The following is a 22458-nucleotide window of genomic DNA, read 5'->3' as shown; positions in this document are numbered from 1 at the left end:
ATTGAAATCTATTTCTTCCCTTCTCTTTCTTTTCTTTATCCCTGTTACATGGCAATTATTAAAAACAAATATTGCTAATCATTGATATTGGCTAAATGGACAAAAGATTAACACTCCATTATTTAAAAAACTTTAAAAGACATCTTTGCTTTAAAAATGTATCCTTTACCATGAACTTTTATACTACTGACTTTTATTTAAGGATGTAATAAAAAAAAGGGTGTTCTCAATAGCAGTGTTCAAGAAGATATTGTTGAGCATTAACACCTACCCATTATCTAACTTGTTACCTAGCAAGACTGTGAGGCAGCAGGTTAATTTTGAAGAGAGAGAGAAGTTCAGACATGTTAGCGTGAAGCCTCAGAGCAAATGTGATGAATGTAAAAGTGGGAAGAAGGGTTATGGGGCAAGGTAAGGACACTGGGAGACTAGGAAAGTGGGATCAAATTTTTATGTGAGGGGATTCCTCAAAATAAAGCATATCAAAATAAAACCAAGTAATGGAAGACATGTGCTATCTTCCAAATTTTGCCCAGGGCAGGCTCAGCCTGACTCACATTCAGACTTCTGACTTCCAAAACATGCCCTTTGACCAGTGACCACTCACTGAAGACATAAAGCAGCTGGGTCTTGTTTTGGAAGTTTGGTGGCCTGGGAGTTTTAAATGATAAATGCTAAACAAAGCTTACTGTAAAATAAATGAGATGCATCTTAATTTAGCCTGCAGATATTTAAGTGAATGGACTCTAATGAGCTCTCTGACTAGGCTTGATAAGTTCTTGGGAAATTGATGTAAGTTCAACAGAGAAACATGGTTGGGTCATTGAAGACTCTGGTTTATTGGTCTTCATGATTAGAAAACTTTGTAAAAGATGATTTTTTTTGGTCACAAAAGATTTACAAGACAATGATTTGTCAGTGTTTGCATATATATGGTAATATGCTATAAGAGGAAATGGAGATAAAAAACTTCACATACAATATATAATTTATTCTTTCTAGATAAATATGCAAATGTAGGGTTTCTAATGTGCACCGTTCTGGCATCCTGCCTTGTATGTGCAACATAAATCTCGGTGTGAGAAAGATCCAACAAAGTACTGATTGTAATTCAGGGTGCCTTTTTCCTACAATGAAAGAAGATAAAAGTTCTTTGAAGTCTGTAGTGGTTAGGCTCCCCTTATTTGCTTGATACATTATTATCTCATTCTCCTTTCCCCTTCTTTCTAATTAGTTAACAATTTTTGGCAATTCTTCTCTGTGCTTTGTCACACACATTCCTTTCTTTCCATCTCCACTGCTGCCTGTTTAGACCTGTTGCTCCTTTATTTGCATCTCTTCTGGGAATTGCTGCAACTGCATCACCCTATCTAGGCTCTCCTCCTGTTTCACATCTTAGTTAAGACATATTTTCATTCACTTTATTTTAGCCATTCTAGTAGGTGTGAAATGGTGTCTCATTGTGGTTTTATCGTGGGTTTCTTGAATGATTAGTGAGCTTGAACACCTTTTTGTGGTTAGTGGACATTTGGATAGCCTCCTTGTGAAATGCCTGTGAAATCTCTTGCCCAGTTTTCTATTAGGTTATCTGTCTTACTCTTATTAATTAAAAAAACTTTTTATGTATTATGGATACAAGTCCTTTGTTGATTGTATGTGTCATGAGGGTTTTCTACCAGTCTGTGGCTTGCTTTTTCACTCTCTTTATGATGTCTTTTGATAAACAAAATTTACTGATTTTAATATTGCCCAATTAATTAGACTTTTCCTTCATGATTACTAAATCTTATGTCATATTTAAGAAATAATTACTGACACAAAATCATAAAAATATCCTATGTTATATCTTTGACACTTTATTGTTATTTTTTACATTTAGGTGCGTAATCTGTCTGGAATTGATTATTGTGTATGGGGTGATGTAGAAGTTAACACTTTTTTCCATGATATCAGATTCCCAGAAATATCAGGCACTATACCATTCATAAAAAAAGATTATGACTATATCAGATTGCCACTAAGCCATTCATGAAAAAGGCTTTGTATACTGCACTACAGTGCCAACTTTGTCATTAATCATGTTTCCATATATGTGTGGGTCTTTTCTGTGACTCTCTCTTCTGTACCGTTGGTCTACTTGTCAAAACTTTGCCAAAACCATGCTGTTCTTGTTGATTTTCTTTAAGAGAAAAAAAAGTGCTTTTTTGGATTTATCTCAAGAAAACACACAGGTAGTGAAGTATATTAACATCATATATATATATATATAATATGTCATATGTATATATATGTCATTTACTGAGGTATAATTTACATACAGTAAAATTCGCTCTTCTTAGGTGTACAGTTCTAAGACTTTTGACAAATGCATACAGCCATATATCTGCCATCAAATCAAGCTATGGAACATTTCCAACACCCTCAAAGTTCCCTCAGGCCCCTTGTGGCCAATCCTTTTCTCTGCTCAGCCCTTGGCAAGCTTCAGTCTATTTTCCGTTCCTATAGTTTTCATTCTTTCAGCAGTATCTTTTGAAGAGCAGATATTTTAAATTTAGACTAAATACGATTTATCAACTTTTCTTTATGGATAATGCTTTTAGTCTTGTATCTAAGGACTCTGATGTCACAAAATTTTTATCCTGTTCTGTAATTTTAGGTTTTACATTTAAGTCTATAGTCTATTTTGAGTTAATTTTTTTTTTTAAAGATTTTATTTATTTATTTGAGAGAGAGAGAGAATGAGATAGAGAGCATGAGAGGCAAGAGGTTCAGAGGGAGAAGCAGACTCCCTGCTCAGCAGGGAGCCCGATGTGGGACTCGATCCCGGGACTCCAGGATCATGACCCGAGCCGAAGGCAGTCGATTAACCAACTGAGCCACCCAGGCGCCCCTATTTTGAGTTAATTTTAAAAAATATTTTATTTATTTATTTGAGAGAGAGAGAGTGAGCAACAGAGAGAGCACAAGCTGGGGGAGAGGCAGAGGGAGAGAGAGAATGATGTGGGGCTCTATCCCAGGACTCTGGGATCAGGACCCGAGCCAAAGGTAAGGCAGACACTCAACCAACTGAGCCACCCAGGTACACCCCTATTTTGAGTTCATTTTTGTATAAGATGTGAAATATGAGTCAAAGGTTGTTTTTTGTTTTTTTGCGCATGACTATTCAATATCCAATTGTATATGGATTTTTCAAGTTACCATCTGTGGAAAAAACTTTCCTTTTTTTTCATTGAATTGCCTCTGGACCTTTCTAAAAAATCAGTGGAGTATATCTAGTTTTTTTTTCTATATTTGTGTTTCCACATACATTTTATTTATTTTTAAATTTTATTTTGTTATGTTAGTCACCATTCATTATATCTTTAGTTTTTGATGTAGTGTTCCATGATTCATTGTTTGCATATAACACCCAGTGCTCCATTCAATATGTGCCCTCTTTAATACCCATCACTGGGCTAACCCATCCCCCCACTCCCCTCCCCTCTAGAACCCTTGGTGTGTTCCTCAGGGCCCATAGTCTCTCATGGTTCATCTCCCCCTCTGATTTCCTCCCCCTTCATTTTTCCCTTCCTACTATCTTCTTTTTTTTTTTAAACATATAATGTATTATTTGTTTCAGAGGTACAGGTCTGTGATTCATCAGTCTTACACAATTCACAGCGCTCACCATAGCACACACCCTCCCCAATGTCTATCACCCAGCCACCCCATCCCTCCCACCCCCCACCACTCCAGCAACCCTCAGTTTGTTTCCTGAGATTAAGAATTCCTCATATCAGTGAGATCATATGATACTTGTCTTTCTCTGAGTGACTTCTTTCACTTAGCATAATACCCCCTAGTTCCATCCACATCATTGCAAATGGCAAGATTTTTTTTTTTGGTGGCTGCATAATATTCCATTGTATATATACATATACCACATCTTTTTTATCCATTCGTCTGTTGATGGATGTCGAGGCTCTTTCCATAGTGTGGCTATTGTGGACATTGCTGCTATAAACATTGGGGTGCACGTACCCCTTTGGATCCCTACATTTGTATCTTTGGAGTAAATACCCAGTAGTGCAATTGCTGGGTCATATGGTAGCTCTATTTTCAACTTTCTGAGGAACCTCCATACTGTTTTCCAGAGTGGCTACACCAGCTTGCATTCCCACCAACAATGTAGGAGAGTTCCCCTTTCTCCGCATCCTTGCTAGCATCTGTCGTTTCCCCACTTGTTAACTTTAGCCATTCTGACTGGTGTGAGGTGGTATCTCATTGAGGTTTTGCTTTGTATTTCCCTGATGCCGAGTGATGTTGAGCACTTTTTCATGTGTCTGTTGGCCATTTGGATGTCTTCTTTGCAGAAATGTCTGTTCATGTCTTCTGCCCATTTCTTGATTGGATTATTTGTTCTTTGGGTGTTGAGTTTGATAAGTTCTTTATAGATTTTGGATACTAGCCCTTTATCTGATATGTCATTTGCAAATATCTTCCCCCATTCTGTTGGTTGTCTTTTGGTTTTGTTGACTGTTTCCTTTGCTGTGCAAAAGCTTTTTATCTTGATGAAATCCCAATAGTTCATTTTTGCCCTTGCTTCCCTTGCCTTTGGCGATATTTCTAGGAAGAAGTTGCTGCGGCTGAGGTCGAAGAGGTTGCTGCCTGTGTTCTTCTTTAGGATTTTGATGGACTCCTGGCTCACATTGAGGTCTTTCATTCATTTTGAGTCTATTTTTGTGTGTGGTGTAAGGAAATGGTCCAGTTTCATTCTTCTGCATGTGGCTGTCCAATTTTCCCAACACCATTTTTTGAAGAGACTTTCTTTTTTCCATTGGACATTCTTTCCTGCTTTGTCGAAGATTAGTTGACCAAAGAGTTGAGGGTCCATTTCTGGGCTCTCTATTCTGTTCCATTGATCTAGGTGTCTGTTTTGTGCCAGTACCATACTGTCTTGATGATGACAGCTTTGTAATTGAACTTGAAGTCCGGAATTGTGATGCCACCAGCTTTGCTTTTCTTTTTCAACATTCCTCTGGCTATTCGGGGTCTCTTCTGGTTTCATACAAATTTTAGGATTATTGTTCCATTCCTTTGAAAAAAGTTCATGGTATTTTGATAGGGATTGCATTAAATGTGTAGATTATTCTAGGTAGTATTGACATCTTCACAATATTTGTTCTTCCAATCCATGAGCATGGAACCTTTTCTGTTTCTTTGTGTCTTCCTCAATTTCTTTCATAAGTGTTCTATAGTTTCCTGAGTACAGATTCTTTGTCTCTTTGGTTAAATTTATTCCTAGGTATCTTATGGTTTTGGGTGCAATTGTAAATGCGATTGACTCCTTAATTTCTCTTTCTTCTGTCTTATTGTTGGTGTATAGAAATGCAACTGATTTCTGTGCATTGATTTTATATCCTACCACTTTACTGAATTCCTGTATGAGTTCTAGCAGTTTTGGGGTGGAGTCTTTTGGGTTTTCCACATACAGTATCATATCATCTGCAAAGAGTGAGAGTTTGACACTTTCTTTGCTGATTTGGGTGCCTTTTATTTCTTTTTTGTTGTCTGATTGCTGTGGCTAGGACTTCTAATACTATGTTGAATAGCAGTGGTGATAGTGGACATCCCTGCCGCGTTCCTGACCTTAGGGGAAAAGCTCTCAGTTTTTCCCCATTGAGAATGATATTTGCTGTGGGTTTTTCATAGATGGCTTTTATGATATTGAGGTATGTACCCTCTATCCCTATACTCTGAAGAGTTTTGATCAAGAAAGGATGCTGTACTTTGTCAAATGCTTTTTCTGCATCTATTGAGAGGATCATATGGTTCTTGTTCTTTCTTTTATTAATGTATTGTATCACATTGATTGATTTGTGGATGTTGAACCAACCTTGCAGCCCAGGAATAAATGCCACTTGGTCATGGTGAATAATCCTTCTAATGTACTGTTGGATCCTATTCGCTAGTATTTTGGTGAGAATTTTTGCATCCATGTCAATCAGGGATATTGGTCTGTAATTCTCCTTTTTGATGGGGTCTTTGTCTGATTTTGGGATCAAGGTAATGCTGTCTTCATAAAATGAGTTTGGAAGTTTTCCTTCCATTTCTATTTTTTGGAACAGTTTCAGATTAATAGGTATTAATTATTCTTTAAATGTTTGGTAGAATTCTCCTGGGAAGCCATCTGGTCTTGGGCTCTTGTTTGTTGGGAGATTTTTGATAACTGCTTCAATTTCCTTAATGGTTATTCAACATACATTTTAAAATCAGTTTGTCAATTTGTATTAAAATATCCTTCTGGGATTTGATTAGAATTGCATTGAATCTATAGGACAGTTTAGAGAGAATTGACATCTTTACATTGTTGAGTCGTCCAAATCATGAACCCAGTACATCTCTCCATTCATTTGGGTCTTTAATTTATCAGTGTTTTGTAATTTTCAGCATATAAATCTTCTTTTCTTATAATTTTTTTTTTGGTTTTGTTATCAGGGTAATGTTAGCCTCATAAAATGAGTTGACAAATGCTCCCTCTTTCGTAATCTGGAAGAGCTAAAAGAATTGTATACCTTCCTTAAATGTTTGATAGCATTTGTCATTGAAAGTTTTCTTTGGAAATTTTTATGTATGAATTCAAATTCTTTGGTAGTTATAGGACTAATAAACTCCTATAGGATATAGGAATTCTTCTGAAATGAACTTCAGGAATTTGTGTCTTTCAAGAAATTTGTCCATTTTATATAAGTTAAGTTTATGGGCATAGAGTTTTTTTTTGTAATTTTCCTTATTACACCTTAAATATTTGTGGGGTCTGTAGTGAAGTGTCTTCTTTTACTCATGATATTTGTTCTTTGTATTTTTGGTTTTTTACCTGGTCATTCTGGTGAGAGGTTTGTAAATTTTATTTATCTCTTCAAGAAACCCATTTCGGTTTCTTTTATTTTCTCTATAGTTTTTTCTGTTTTTAATTTCATTGATATCCACTCATTCTTTATCATTTCTTTTCTTCTGCTTGCTATAGGTTAAATTTGTTCTTTTGAAACTTTTTTTAAGGTGGAAGCTTAGATATCAGTTTGAGACCTTTTATCTTTTTTAGCTGCACTGTTATAGCAGCATCTCACAAATTTTGTATGTTGTATTTTCATTTTTATTCAGTACAGTGTATTCTTTAGTTTTTCTTGTAACCCTCTTTTTGACTCATGGGTTAATTGGAAATTTGTTGTTTGAATTTCATGTATTTGAGGATCTTCCATATATATTTGCTACTGGTTTCTAGTTTAACTTCATTATAGGAGTTAATGTAGAGAAACCAGGTTTAGGTTTAATAGTTCCTTTGGTTACCTTCAGCATGGCACAGTCTTCAGATTTCTCTAATGATGTGCTTAGGGTGAAGATCTCGGTGACTGAAGGTTTATCTCAATGTTTGCCTTCAACTCTTAGTTTTTAGCTGTTCTTTGTACCATAGATGGGCTTTTCTCCATATTCCTGACCGTTTCACAGTGGTAGACTGCCATGGCTTGCTACTAGACTGGTAGGGAGCAGGGCAGGAGGGTCCTTTATTGCTCTGGCCCAGCCTCAGCCAGGCCACTTACACCCAGGACTCTGGAGGTAGAGTTGTCTCACTATACCTCTTTCCCATGGCAAGCAGCCAATTTTCTGCCTCTATTTTTGGCAAGTCTTGTGCAGGAGGTTTTCTTGCTCTAGTCCAGTGGCAGGAGACCTCTAATAGTACTGGCATAGGATCCTGGTTTCAGGACTGTTTCCTGCCCTCCCCCAGGGATAGAGGTATTTTCTTCTATGCTTCAGGAAACAATGCATCTGTTCTGCGGCAGGTGCTAGCAATAAGTACCCCTCCCCAGAGCTTAAGCCTTTTAAGAGAAAGGTCCAAGCAGAGGAGCATGGCTTCATGCCTTCCAACAGTGGTGGCTGATTCTCTCTTCCATGACTATCCCACAGAGGGAGTATTCTCTAGTCTCTTGCCCTGCCTCCAGTATTTCTTGTGAATACCAACTGAATGACCCCCCCCCCCAAAAAAAAAGGCTACAAGTGTACAAGTGTGTGGGCACTTCCTTGTGTTTGTGGCTCCTTTTGCTATTATGGTAGTGTACGCTAATGATGGCTGATTTCTTTTTTTAGGTATAATTTTTGTAGGCTTTATTGAGATATAATTGACATATATAGCATTGGGAAAGTTTAAGGTGTGCAAAGGATTGACCTGATACACTTCTATATTGTAATAGGGTTAGCACTGTAGTGTTAGCTAACACCTCCCCCATATCACATAATTACCATTTCTTTTTTGTCGTGAGAACATTTAAGATTTACTCTCTTAGCACTTTCCAGCACACAGCACAGTATTGTTAGCTATAATCACACTGCTGTGCATTAGATCCCCAAAATTTATTCATTTTCTAATTGGAAGCTGGCTGATTGCTTTCTACCCACTTGAATGGAAGCCTCATCTTCCTATGTTCTGCCACAGGTGAGACCTTCCTTGCTCCCACCTCTCCCTGGCAAAGTCTGTCCCTCCTGGGATTTTAGGTTGTGTGGTTGTCCTGAAATGTCAGCTCTGTGATGGGTTCAAAAAAGTGATTTTGTAGTTTACATGGCTTTCTCTCAATGTTAGGTAATGAGTCACACTCTTCAGGTTTTTACATCTAATGTAGTAGAGGAACAAAAAATTATGTTCTGTGCTTAATCAAAATAAATTGTTACTCTTTCAAAGTGATATAATAAATTCCTGTTTATTAGAGATCCAAGTTAACACTCTGAACATAAATGTTAATAACACCACAGTGTTTTCTAGAGTACTATATAATGATAATCAGTGTTCATAATGATGACATTGAAGCATTTTTAAGACCTCAAATTGCCATTAGAATCATCAGAAAATATTAAATGTAGTTTTAGGATTATATTCATTTGAGGAATATTCCTTGAGCAATAGGAATCCAGGTATGATAACTATGATTATATTCTATTAATTTTGCAACTAACTGAATTTGAACATATAAGATTTAATTTGTTTGAAGATAGTTTAAAGTAATAAATATTTTAAATGTTCAGGCAACTGGACATGCCGCATGTAAGATTTTATGCAATATGTGCACAGTCTCTTATATGCAGTCAATGCACTTGAACTGCACATTACATGTTAATTATACCAGAAGCTACCTAATGGATAGGAGATTCTTTAATACAAATGAAAGAAAAATTTTACTCTTAATTTTTTTCTATCTTTTAGAAGCTTCTAATGGATACCAAGTTTAGCAGGCTACATTAGTCAGAAACTGAGATATATTAATATTATGCAATTACCAAGTTTATTTTACTCTTACTGATACTTATAATTCTATCTTTGCTGAAATTAAAAGAAACCTGGGTTACATTCTGTGAAATAGAGACAATATCTAATTTTAGAGTCTCTACAGTATTTAGAAAATTGCAGAATGAAACAATGCATTGTTGGAACTTATCGAATGTAAATAACTGTACTTTGGCAAATGGTGATAGTTCAGCATACATGTTGGCTTAAGATTAGTACAGTACATTATGTCCTTTAAAAATTCCCAGAGCTATCAAATACTGTAGAGGAATATTTTTGACATTTATTATCCTGAAAGATCATATTCAACATCTGTTTTTTTTCATATATGTAGAATACACTTTAAATGATTACATCAGTTGCCTTTTAAAAAAATATGGAATGATTAATCTTTTTCTTATTGCAAAATGAGTTTTAGAATGAATTACAAGTCTGATTCAGGGGAAAAAATTCTTGGCCATCATGATTCAATTTTGAGTTCCCCGAATGGAATATGTTTGCAATATTATCAGTTTCACATCAATATTATAAGGCTAGGGAGAAATTCATCCACTTAGAAAAATCAGAGGAAAAAACAGCAAGGGCACATGTGGCTTGAGTTTTCCCCTTTTATCTGTCACAATGAGGCTTTTGCTACTGGGACTATGAAGTTGACAGAGAACATTAGATATTCATTTGGATATTCAGCAGGGGGAAGAAGCCAGTGGGGAGGATTTGACTTAGGATACAAATAAACTTAAATGATTTCTGGTTGTCCAGTACTGATAGGGTTCATATGATATGTACCACAAAGCAGTTAATCAGTAATATCTTTGTGCCACTGCTCCCGGGGAAATGTTCCTTTGGTTATACAGAAACTTTGGTAGTGGTAGGCAGTGAGCAGAATATAGTTTTATTTTACACTACTCTCAGTAACTGATTGCTCACACACAAAACAAGTGGACTTTATAATTCTTTCCATCCCTGAAACTCAATAGAAGACATATTCTGGCAAAGACCACTAATTGTGCTTGTGGTCACAGATGAAGAGGTGAAGAGTATGAGGGGAGAGAGAGGCCGGCGGAGATATGCAAAAAGAATCTATGGTAGTTAACACAGAAAAGCAATGTCTAGTGTGATATAGACTACACTCGAGGAAGCAATTACTTGATAAGGACTTGGGATTTAAAGTGAAAGTCAAGAATTTGCAGAGGCGGGTGGGTTAGCCTGGTGATGGGTATTAAAGAGGGCACGTTCTGCATAGAGCACTGGGTGTTATACGCAAACAATGAATCATGGAACACTACATCAAAAACTAATGATGTAATGTATGGTGATTAACATAATGTAATAATAAAAAAATGATAAAGAATTTGCAGAGGCGCACTAAAGACTTTGTGCAAATAGTAATCAATCAAGGCAGCAAAGAAAATACTTGATTAATGCAGGCCACATGGAATGAGAATCAAGCAAACCTGGAGGAGTAGCTAAACTAAGAGCCTGAAAGAATGATCCAGTTGGATCAGGACAGAAATCATACCCTTCCCACACTGGCAGCAGTAGAGTTTGGAAGTGGATATCTAAAATCTACCATGTACCCTTTGTAGCTGTTGCTTATGATCAGGAATAAACTACTTTGTAATATAATATATACAGTCCATATTCTGTAAAGTGGGTTCAGTTGTACTTAAGTCCCCCCTCTTCTTTTTTGGCCGTTTTCATAAAGTCTTGGATTCTGTGAACCTATTTGATGATTGTAGTAAAAAGTACATATTCAGATTGTGTAAAACACAGGTTAAGTGGCATCTGTTTAAGAATATTGTTTTAAAACACTCATTTCTATTTGAGGGTTCTCTGCTTTACCCCGATACACAGCTGCTCCTTCCAAGTCTCTTGTGATGATCAAGTGAGATAATTACCATCATTTATTTCAAAGCCATACTGTTTAATGTACCTGCCTCAGTTATAGAAGAAACAGAACTGCTCAAGTTCACACAGCTACTAAGAGGCTGAACTTGATATATCCCAGGTCTCTAGACTTCCTAGCTCACTGCATTTACTATAACATTCTATAAGTACAACAATAATTTTCAAAATCTCTTGGGAAGAACTTGTTAAAAATTTAAAGCAAGTTATTACTCAGTAGTACTTGTTAAAACTTATTAAGAAAAATGTTTATACCTCCAAAAGAAGTTTTGTAGGAATGAAGGCATTATTATGCCTTGTTCTTTGAAAGATAGTCTAGCTTCTTCAAACTGTATTCGTCAGAGGTAGTTTCAGCTGTTTATGTCCAGATTACAAAATAACATTGTCTTGAACTCAAGAAATTCAAGTCCAGTGGCAGCAGACTATGGCTGATGTCACAGCTCCACCATGTTCTGAATTTGGAAACCCAAGCTCATTGCAGCATTTTGGGTGTGCTGTCCCCACGGTGGCTCTCATCGTTATGGTCCAAGATGCTGCTAGAGCTTTTGCCATCAATATACTACAGTGACTGATATGTATTTATAAAACTATCCATTCTTGCTCAAGGTGATAGGTATATTTTCATAATTCTACTTCCATTCTAATTTACTTATTGCTAGAAATAGGAGCTCAGACTCAAAAACTTCTTATTCTCTCTCTTTGTTGGTGTACCCAGGGGTTTGTCCTTTATCTTGGCAGAGGGGATAGTCAGTAACAGTAAACAGTCTCATAAGTCAGGTGGCAAATGCTCTTCCTCACTTCCTCATGTTTCTCACTGTAGAAAGCCAGGTGATTAAGTGGAGAAGTGGTGGTAATCCCTCTCTTAGCCAGACACATGTACTAATGTGCTATTGAAAGTGGGGAAGCAGTTCTTTACTTCAGGTTCATGTCTGCAGGCAGGCCCATGGCCTATTTTTATATGGTCCTTGAGCTGTGAATGGAAGTTACGTTTTTAAAGAGTTAAATACTACTCCCACCATCACCACCACCACCTCCACTAGGAGACAAGAACAATATGTGACTTTGCAAAGCCTAAAATATTTACTATACCCACCCCCTTACAGGAAAGTTTACTGACCCTTGTCCTAGATTATTTTACTCATGCCTTTGCCAATTTATAGGCAGAATCTCCTTCTTGAACTCTTAGAGTTCCTATATGAGACAAATAGACATGTTCTCACAGTTTTGGAAGCTGGAAGTCCAAGATCAAGGTGCCATCAGGGTCGGTATCTGGCGTGGCCTGTCTTCCTGGTTTGTAAATGGCCAACTTCTTGCTGTGTTCTCACATGGTCTTTCTTCTGTGAGTGCATAGAAAAGAGAGATCTCTGGTATCTCTTCCTCTTCCTATAAAGACATCAGTCCTGTTAGATTGTGGTTCCACTCTTATGACTCATTTAACTTTAATTATGTCCTTCAAGGCCCTGCATCCAAATACAGTCACAGTGGATGTTAAGACTCCAACATGTGAATTTTGGGAAACATAATGCTGTCTATTACAGATGTATAGGCATCTTTGAACTATATTTGCAACTTCTCTGTAAGTTTGAAATTATATACAGATGAAAGTTACAAGAAATAAGTGTTCTCTCCCCCTCACCCCAAGCATTCAGGTACACTCTAAAAAGCCCCCGTATTACTGTGGCCTCGGGAGACACAAAGCTAAAGGAAAGAGGAAGGGAAAGAACAACTCATGACCTCATCAGCTCTAGCCAAGTTTGAATTCTTTTTCTTATTATAAATTGAAGAAGAGAAGCTTTTATTTAATTATAGAGGCCAAATGGTTCACACATTTTAAAACCTAGAGAAGAAAACAGGGATAATAGAGATGCAATGTAATTCCTCAACCATCTTGAAATAATCTGAATGCAAGCAAATAACCCATGTACTCTAAGTGAATCTGTTGCCTGGTATGCAGGGTTAGCTATTTAGGAGGTTAATAAAGCCATTTGCCTGAGAATTTTGGGTACCACTTGATCTCTGAACACATTTTCGATTGTGAGAGTTGTTCCTTGGAAACATTTTGGTCCTTTTGAGGCTTGTTTGTAAAGCTTTGTTAGGCTGGATCAGTGCAACCTTTGGTCTAGGGCTAATTCCCTCCCCTAGTGTCCCTTCTGAGGTGATACCCAGTACTGCATAAGTTATCATGTTCTTACTCTGGCTGGTGATAGCACGAACTACTTCAGACCTTGTGTGAGCTCTGGGGATTGTTCCCTCCTGCTCCCTTTGAATGATGTTTTCCCAATCTTTGGGTAGTTTCCTCACCCACATGCACTGACCTGCCCTCACTGAAGCCTTCAAAGTTCTCTGTATGGCGCTCTCCTCCCCAGTACTCTGCTGCTGGGCTCAAGTGACTGGGCCTCCTAGGTACCTCTCTCTGTCTTCTTAACTTTGGGAGCTGTTGGGCTCTGCCTGGGTTCTCTCTTCCTGCACGGTGGCCTGGAAACTCTCCATTCATCAAGTTGGGGTAATCATGGGATGCCACTTTATCTTTCTCTTGGGGGTTACTGTCCTTTGTAGCCCAGTGTCCAAAGTCTGGAAACCAATTTTGTACATCTTATTCTGGTTTTTAATTGTTTCAGATGGGAGGCTAAATTCAACCCATGTTACCACATCTGGTCAGAACCAGAAGTTTTGTGTTTTCTTCACAGTTTTCCCACTTAGTTCTTCTCCTCTTCCCTGATTTCCTTGTGGTCAGTGGCTTCTCCAGGGTTGAGTTGAAGGAGGAGGGGAAGAAAAGGGCTGAAAAGTCTTCCTGGACTGGTGCAATTGTAATCTGATGGGGCACTCTGTTCTGTCAGGTGTCTAAATGCTGACTCCTTTGAGAGGCTTTAGCTGCTGGGGTCTCTTGCTAGCAGTGCCCTCACAGGGTGTACATGCCTCCTTTTTCTGGCTGCTTATAATCATCGCTTACCTTCTGGCTTCTGGTGCTCCACCCCTTAAAGACTCCTCTTTGGGATTACCTTACCCTTCCATCTGGTTCTTTGGGTAATGTCCCTTTCAAGGAGAATACATATGCTCTAGTCAGTTTCTCACTAGACTTTTCAGGAGTCTGTCACATGCTAGTTCCATGACTCCTAAATTCCTGAGGTTACAGGTCAGGTTTTCTGGGTGATTCTCTGATCCCCCTCCTCACTTGGCTTATGGAAAGGAGAAACTAAGAAGAAGAAAAGGACCAAAACACAGTGACAACTCTTAAGAAAGTTAGTACTACCAAACTCTCTATCAACATTTAAGACTCTCCTTATATTTCCTTGATATGGGTGTCCAATTAAGGATCTACATTTGGGGTGGGGCAGACTTGGGGACTGTATTTAACTGCAAATTCTCTATAGATGGTATGGTTCATTTTTCTAGAAATTATGGGCCTTTAACATCCTTTCTTTTCAGTTTGGGTCTTCCACAGAAGTTGAGAAGAGAAAAAGTTCAATTTTAACACCTTATCTTATGTATGATGTCTTTAATTAACTGAGCACTAAAATAAAACCAAGGTTCTATTTTTAAATTTCTATTGACGTCTCATGTTTTCTTAAATATGTTGGTATGCCCTGGGAAGAAAAACTATAGATACTATGAATTTGGTTCAGTCCTTTTCTCAAAACAGGTGGTTCCCAAAGCTTCAGAAAACAAAGTATCCTTCTCCCCAGAGCTATTGCTTCTTCTGACATATTCACACACAAACACTCATACATGCACACAGTTCTTATATAGCCTTGAAACTAAAGTCTTCGTGAGAAACAAAGGAAATTGAGTCTATCTGGGAACTCATCAGCTATTCTCTTATTGGTGTTAGTAACAATTGGCCTGGCACTGTCAAATTTTTTCCTTCTTATAAAGTTCTTTCAAACCTCAATCTCCATTTTGAACTTGCTCCTTGTCCTATACTCACTGTGCCCTATTCATGGCAATCTGAACACAAACTACTTTCACACCTCTTTGCCTTTGCATATGCTGTTCCCATTGGGAAGTCCCTTTCCTTCATTCTTTGTTTGGCTTGTTTTCTGAGATGTGGCTCAGGTGTCTGGGAAGCTTTCCTGGACTACTGCCTGCACTGGGTCAGGTGTCTATCTGCTCCTAGGGTATCTTGTATCTACTTTTACATGATACTTAATAAGCTGCCTTGCTGCAATCATCTGTCTCTCCTACCAGACTGTGAGCTACCTGAGCACAGGAATTTGTCTTCCTCAGTTTGTGTTCCCAGTGCTTGGCAGGTAATTGAAGCAGTCATGAAAAATAACATTTGTTGAGTACTTGCTTTATCTCAGGCAAATTCGAAGCATTTTATCTACTAATCCCATAAAGTAAGTACTATTATCTTATTTTATAGATGGTGATGCCAGGCATGGAGAAGTGAAGTAATTTGTTTTAGTAAGTGGTGGAACCTGGTTTAACTTGGATAATCTGACCTTAAAGACTACAGTTAGTACTTTACTGCCTCAGTATGGAAAACATTTAACAAATGTGGGTACTTAATAAGTTCTTATTGAATGAATGAACAGCTCTTTCACTTTGCAGTGCATGTTTGTGCAATAGTGTGAAGAGTCTATTAAGAACTCTAACTGTGTAAGGGAAACTTTTAGATAAAGGGTGATTGTCTGGAAGCCTCAAAATGGTTTCCTGGGTTCTATAACCTATTTGATGTAACCCCCTCCCTCAAGTTCTTGGGCTGGGTGCTTTTCAGGTCTGGCTTCTTTTGTTCCCCTAAATTAGACCCCTTTCTGTCTGATCTCTCAACCAACCAAGTGTGGCCACTGTAGGCCTGAAAAATCAACACTTTCTTGGTATCAGCAATACCTCCTCAAGGCTGTACTCATCTGTTCTATCAAAATCAGAACGCTTGCTAACAGAAACTGTTTTGAACTTCATTAACTGTAGCCAGCTCTGCCAATCTCAAAGAAAAATATTATCATTATTAACACATTTATAATATCCTTTTGCCATGTCAAAAATCAAATTTCCTTTAATAAATTGGAGCTCTTTCTCTGATGACACACATGGAAATTGGAAATTGGTTAAGGGTTATCAACATACTTTTGAGATGTTTTTTAAATCATAGAGCAAACATGGGTGCCTGGGTGGCTCAGATGGTTAAGCGTCTGCCTTTGGCTCAGGTCATGATCCCAGGGTCCTGGGATCGAGTCCTGCATTGGACTCCCTGCTCCTTGGGAGCCTGCTTCTCCCTCTGCTTCTCTCTCTCTCTCTCTCTCTCTCTCTCCCCCCCCTCTGTCTCTCATGAATAAATAAATAAAATCTTAAAAAAAAATAAATCATAGAGCAAACAATGATTAGGCTGGTGTGGGAGGCAAAATAATGGCATCTCCCAGAAACATTCACATCCTAATCCCTAAAACCTGCAAATATATCACCTAACTTGGCAAAGAGACTTTACAGATGTGATTACAATTAAGGAATTAGAGAGCAGGAGATGATTTTGAATTATCTGGGTGGGCCCGGTCAGATCACAGGGGTCCCTTTCTGGCTATGGGTAGAAACTATAAAAGACAAGGAAATGGATTCTCCATTATAGCCTCCAGAAAGGAATGTAGCCTTGGAGACACCTTGATTATAGCCCTCATTGGACTATAAGATTTTTTGTTTGTCAGTTTTTAAGTTTGTGGCAATTTGTTACAACAGCCATAGAAAACTAATATAGCCAATGTTTTTCCAGCTGTGACCCTCTGAACTAGCAGTATCACAATCAAATTACTTTTAAGAGCAAGGAAAATGATCAGGGATAACAAGGGGTATTACATAATGATAAAAGGGTCAATTTCATAGAAAGACTTAACAATCTTTATGTCTTAATAATCTTTAATGTGTATATGCCTAACAACAGAGTGTCAAACTATGTGAGGCAAAAACTGATAGAACTGCAAGGAGAGATAGATGAATCCACTATTCACAATCATAGTTGGAGACTTCAACACTCTCTACAGAAATGGACAGATCCAGCAGGCAGAAAATCAGTAAAGACACAGTTAAACTCAACAACACCATCAATCAACCAGAGATAACTGACATCTATAGATTGTTTCATCCAACAGATTACACACTACACATGGATCATTCTACCAAGACCATATTCTGGGCCATAAAACACACCTTAATATATTTAAAAGAATAGAGATCATATAATATGTGTTCTCAGACGATGATGGGATTAGACTAGAAATCAATAACAAAGATAACTGGACAGTCTCCAAATAGTTGGAGATTAAACAATGCACTTCTAAATAATATCAAAGAAAAAATGTGCCAAAGGAAAAAATCTCAAAAGAAATTAAAAAATCTTTTGAACTAAATAAAAATGAAAATACAATTTATCAAAATTTGTGGAATGCAGTAAAAACAGTACTTAGAGGGAAATGTATAGTAGCATTGAATGATCAAGTTGTTAAAAGTGGAGATTCTGGGGTGTTGCCACAGGTCCACTGAGTTGGATCTCTGAGTGTAGGGTAGAGCTTGGGAAACTGCAATTAAAAAAATAGCCCTAGGTGATTTTACTGTACCCTAAAATTTGAGTGTTTATGGATTAAATATTTTTTTCCCAATTGTCAATCACAAAAATGAAGACAAATCCATTAGTATTAAACTGTTTTGAGGAGCCTAATTCATTTGGGTATATACAGAAACACTTCCACTTTGTTTTTCTAATAACAGCCCCCTCCCACCCTCTGCTATACACATTTCCCACCAGCTAGAAACTCTTAAAATATCTTAAGCTAGATTCTGTAACTTATGAGCCTCTTTTAGACATCATTATAATGGTCTCATTCTAGTGTCTACTATTTGCATCTTTTTATTTAAAAACCTTGGTTGGAGTAATCAGAGGTTCTTCCAGACGTGCCTCTGTCCTGGTTTCATGGAGTTTCCTCACAACGTGGCCCCCAAATGCCAGTCTTCACTCCTGCCACCTCAAATGAAGAAACCCAGACTGCCTCCTGCCCCCAAGCTGAAGATGTCGACCTCTCAGCACTTGCTTAGGGGAGAAAAAGAACACCAAGAAGGAATTAAACATATTGATGAAGTACAAAATGAAATAGACAGACTTAATGAACAAGCCAGTGAGGAGATTTTAAAAGTAGAACAGAAATATAGCAAACTCCACCAACCATTTTTTTTCAGAAGAGGTCGAATTGATTGCCAAAATCCCCAATTTTTGGGTAACAACATTTGTCAACCATCCACAAGTGTCTACACTGCTTGGGAAGGAGGATGAAGAGGTGCTGCAATATTTGACAAGAGTTGAAGTGACAGAATTTGAAGATATTAAATCAGGTTACAGAATAGATTTTTATTTTGATGAAAACCGAAAATAAAGTTCTCTCCAGAGAATTTCATCTGAGTGAGAGTGGTGATCCATCTTCAAAGGCCACCGAAATCAAATGGAAATCTGGAAAAGATTTGATGAAACATTCAAGTCAAAAACAGAGTAAATTTAGCAAGAAGAGACAGCATGAGGAACCAGAGAGCTTCTTCACCCAGTTTACTGACCATTCTGATGCAGGTGCAGATGAGTTAGGAGAAGTCATCAAAGATGATATTTGGCCAAATCCGTTACAGTACTACTTGGTTCCCGATCTGGATGATGAAGAAGGGGAAGGAGAAGAAGTTGATGATGATGATGAAGAAGAAGGAGGATTGAAAGATATTGATGAAGGAGTTGAGGATGACGGAGGATGAAGGAGAAGATGACTAATGGAACACTGATGGAGTCCAACCTTCCTTTTTTAATTTTCTTCAGTTCCTGGGAGCAAGGTGCAGTCTCTCTTTTTTTCCCCCTCCTCTTGTGCTCATTTGCACTGTTTTTTGAAGTCTCTTTTCTCTCTCTCTGTACCATGGTTCTCAACTTATTTTGGGGGGAAATACTTTGAGCAGAATACAATGGGAAAAGAATCTCTGCCCTTTGCTGTTCCAAATTCATTTTTATCCCTTCCTGTCTCAACAAAAACTTTGTGGAATCAGTACCACTATGCTCTGTGGGAAACAAGAAAAACCTACTCCCTTAGCTTTGCTGGGAGCTGGAGGGTGCTAGGCCCCTGTGTAGTAGTGCATAGAATTCTAGCTTTTTTCCTCCTTTCTCTGTATATTGGGCTCAGAGATTACACTGTGTCTCTATGTGAATATGAACAATTAGCATGTACCAACATGTACCTGTCTACTTTCTGTTGTTTAAAAAAAAGAAAAAAAACTTAAAAAATGGAGTTATAGAAGGTCAGGAAAGGGTGGGTTTGAGATGTTTGGGTGGGTTAACTGGGCATTTTGACAACATGGCTTCTCCTTTGGCATGTTTAATTGTGATGTTTAATGGACATCCTTGCAGTTTAAGATGACACTTTTAAAATAAAACTCTCTCCTAATGATGACTTGAACCCTGCCACTCGATGGGAGAATCAGCAGAACCTATAGGATATTGTTTGGAATTGACATTCTTTATTGTAGTTTTGTTCCTGTTTATTTTTTTTTAAATGTTTTATTTATTTATTTGAGAGAGCGAGAAAGCACATGAGAGGGGGGAGGGTCAGAGAGAGAAGCAGACTCCCCGTCGAGCAGGGAACCCGATGTGGGACTCGATCCCGGGACTCCAGGATCATGACCTGAGCCTAAGGCAGTCGCTCAACCAACTGAGCCACCCAGGCGCCCGTTCCTGTTTATTTTTAAATTTTCTTTTTGTTTCACTGGAAAGGAAAGATGAGGCTCAGTTTTTTTATATTTTTATTATTTTTTAAATTTAATTTTATTATGTTAATCACCATACATTACATCATAGTTTTTGATGTAGTGTTCCATGATTCATTGTTTGCGTATAACACCCAGTGCTCCATGCAGTATGTACCCTCTTTAATACCCATCACCAGGCTCACCCATTCTCCCACCTCCCTCCCCTCTAGAACCCTCAGTTTGTTTCTCAGGGTCCATAGTCTCTCATGGTTTGTCTCCCCTTCCAATTTCCCCCCCTTCATTTTTCCCTTCCTACTATCTTCTTCTTCTTCTTTTTTTTTACATATAATGTATTATTTTTTTCAAAGGTACAGGTCTGTGATTCATCAGTCTTACACAATTCACAGCACTTAGTTTTAAATGTTAAAAGTGTACAAGTTACTTTGTTACAATAAAACTAAATGTGTACACACATACACACACAAATAAAAACCTTGATTGATTATCTTCCTAACAGATTATCTTCCTGAACCTGGTACAGGCTAAGGTTGGGCTAGGGAGGAAGGGAGCTGGAGAAGGAACAGAGGAGAAGGCAAACGCCTTCTGACTTGATGAGGTTGGTGCCTCCCCTGGGTTAGATGCTATTGAATTTATTACCCAAGGGCTTGGCTTGGGTGCGTAGTGGTTCTAAGGTACACCTGCAAGTAGCACCCTTAGGAACTGGTGAATCCTAGTGAGATTTGTTCACATCTTTTGGATTACCCCCAGCTGAAGGCACCATGTGTTTCCTTCTTTCCCCTCTATACCACAGTGGCCCCAATGGGACTGTAGCCTTCAATCTCACCTACCCTTCCAGGCCAGCATTCAGACTTGTGGACCTATGGGAATACCTAGAACATATCTCCTTGAACAGAGACTTGAGGTGCCCCATTCCTCTACCATTTTGTCTTTTCATGTTGTTTTTCCCTTGCTTGGCAAGACTTCTGGCCAAGCATTCAACTGGAGCTTCTGTCTTCACATCTCAATTCTTTTCTTTGGCTTTGGACAAAGGAAACATTTGACTTTCCTCAGTCACAGGATAGAAGGAATGGATTTCAAAAATATAAGCCTATCCCCTTATGCCCCCTGCCAAGCTGACCTTCATCTCTCAGTTGTTTTCTTGTATTTTTTGGTGAGTGTGTATGGGAAGTCAGGGTTCATTGTAAAGCTATATTTCTGAATTAGTCTTCTTAGTAGGACTTATAGGGAGATCATAGGTTTGCAGAACCTAGAAGATGGGGTAGACAGCACCTATTGTTCTTAGCTATGGGCTTTGACATTGTTTCCAGAAAAATCAGAAAACCTTCACTTTCCATCCTGTTATGTTCCCTGCTAGAAGATTGAGATCTATTTCTGAGCTGAAAAATAACAATTGTCATCAAAGCTATTTATGCAGTATACTAACTTCTTCTATGTATTAATGACATGAGTCATTGTAGATGGGTTTTTTTCTCCCAGAACCTATTAGAGACTCCAAATCATAACTGGAACCTAACCCTGGACAGATCAACTTAACTTCAAAAAACTGTCTTAAACTAGGGCTTCTGTGTATGTCCTGCCCAATGCTTCCCAAGTTGATAGTTTTAGTATGGAACTAACTGTTCAGGTTTTGAAATATCAGTATTTATGTGACTAAAATTCTTCATGTTTGGAAAACCAGCCAACTATGATAAAACTGTTGGAGGCAGATGATGGAGGATGGGCATATTGTAAAACTGGGACTAATTTTTTTTTTAAGATTTATTTATTTACTTTAGAGAGAGAGAGAGAGAGAGAGAGAGAGAGAGCTGGGGTAGAGAGAAACTCAAGCAGACTCTGCGCTGAGTGTGGAGCCTGATGCCATGACCCTGAGATCATGCACTGAGCCGAAATCAAGAGTTGGATGGTCAACGGACTGAGCCACCCAGGTACTCCAAACTGGGACTAATTCTAGGAAATGTCTTGGTGCAATAAAATCAGCCATGATGCCAAGCTGTGCAGTTGGGTTCTTTTCATTCAGTCAAATTCTTTGCAAGCTAAAACATTCTTTCTGTTTGTTGTCATTTAGGTTTATTTTAGCAGCGCTTTCTATTATGATAAGTTTTCTCATGTTTAGCTGACTGAAAAAAAACCCCTGAGTTTTAAATTTCTTTTCACAGCTAAAGAACCAAATTTGACACTATCAGTGAATTAAAAATTTATAAACTTACATTGTTAAGGCCTAAGGCTTAAATCAAATGGGAATTACTGAGATTGAGGTAAAAATGAAGTAATTTAAACATGTATGTGAACACCAAGGAAATATTTGATGAGCACACAGTCTTCTAAGTTTACAAATGTCACAAATTATTTTAAAATATTTGACATTTAATAAAGTCCAAGCTCATGGTACCCAGTATTTCCCCCCCCTTATTTATTTATTTTAAAAACATATGTAATTTTTTAGGGGAAATTTAATTCACATGTTTTGGATTCATTTGGCTATGTCATCAAAATTCTTTTGTAAGAATCACATTGCGCCAAGTAGT

At 37.9% G+C, this 22458-nt stretch overlaps 1 pseudogene; it reads left to right on the top strand.

Moving 5' to 3' along the window:
• The first annotated feature begins 18137 nt into the window (after positions 1-18137).
• On the top strand, positions 18138-18950 carry LOC114204663 (protein SET-like; annotated as a pseudogene).
• Positions 18951-22458: the final 3508 nt, after the last annotated feature.

Source organism: Eumetopias jubatus, unplaced genomic scaffold (genome assembly GCF_037043125.1).
Source record: "Eumetopias jubatus isolate StellerSeaLion01/CBP00866 unplaced genomic scaffold, mEumJub1_p1.0 scaffold_6, whole genome shotgun sequence".
NCBI classification, from domain to species: Eukaryota; Metazoa; Chordata; class Mammalia; order Carnivora; family Otariidae; genus Eumetopias; species Eumetopias jubatus.
Note: the sequence above shows the minus strand (reverse complement) of the source record. Positions and strands in the feature narration are given on the sequence as shown.